A 1081-nucleotide genomic window follows, 5' to 3' on the forward strand; every position below is an offset into this window, starting at 1 on the left:
ACACACACACACATACACACACACACACACACACACACACACCCACACACACCCACACACACCCACACAAAGACACAAACACACCTACGGAGACAAGCATAATGATATACGAGTTTTGATAACTTTTACAAAGCATTGGTAGGCCTACCCTTCATACAAATGGCAGACAATAATTCTGAAAGTGAACCAGTTCTTTGCAGTTTCTTACAGGGAAAATAGTATTCCAGCACAAACGTTTTTTTTTTAAATTAATTTTTTTTTTTATTGAACTGCCTGTCACCTCAGTGCGCTCTCGGGGATATGGCTCAAAGGGACACAATCGAACACAATTCTTCAACCTAAAAGAACACCTATTAATATTATAATATTATTCATCGACTGATACCATTCCACGAGCACGTTGTTATATCTCATTCCATTACTTCAGCCAAGTTCGTTCCGTATGTTACAACCAGATACACTGGTATACATCCTGCAGTCTCACATTTCGTGTACATTTAAGTGACATATTATACCCCCGAAAGCTATAAATCGGAAAATGATAATATAACATGTACCCACACTCCACGGCATGATTGATGCGCTTTACAACTGTTTTACCCTAGCAGACCACAGAACACCCAGATTACATTCTTGGTCTCCCCGGAAGCATACCCTGCAAGCTGTGAACTGCATGAGCTCAAACACTTTCCTACTGACAAGACCTTTCGCTGTCTATAGCCAGGTACCCAATTCCACCTGGGTAAAAAGAGGAAAGTTCATGTAAAGTTCCTTTCCCAAGGACAGATCGTCGAACCCTTACGGGATTGGAACCCATAGCCTTGCGGTTGTGAGTACGGGAGCCACACACCACTAGGCCACCAACGCCACGCATCATTTGACCTAAATGAATAAATCATTAACAGATCAATCGGCTTACCACATTGACATAATTAGCTTCTAAAGGAAAATGTTCTTTTTAAAACAATCCACTACCTATGTGCAGTGTCAGAACTGAGTCAATGACAAAAAAGTTTGATGGCCTTTAACGTGGATTTTTGATTAGTAGAGAGAGGGAGAGAGAGAGGGAGAGAGAGAGAGA

The sequence above is a fragment of the Aplysia californica genome, unplaced genomic scaffold (assembly GCF_000002075.1).
Source record: "Aplysia californica isolate F4 #8 unplaced genomic scaffold, AplCal3.0 scaffold00079, whole genome shotgun sequence".
NCBI classification, from domain to species: domain Eukaryota; kingdom Metazoa; phylum Mollusca; class Gastropoda; order Aplysiida; family Aplysiidae; genus Aplysia; species Aplysia californica.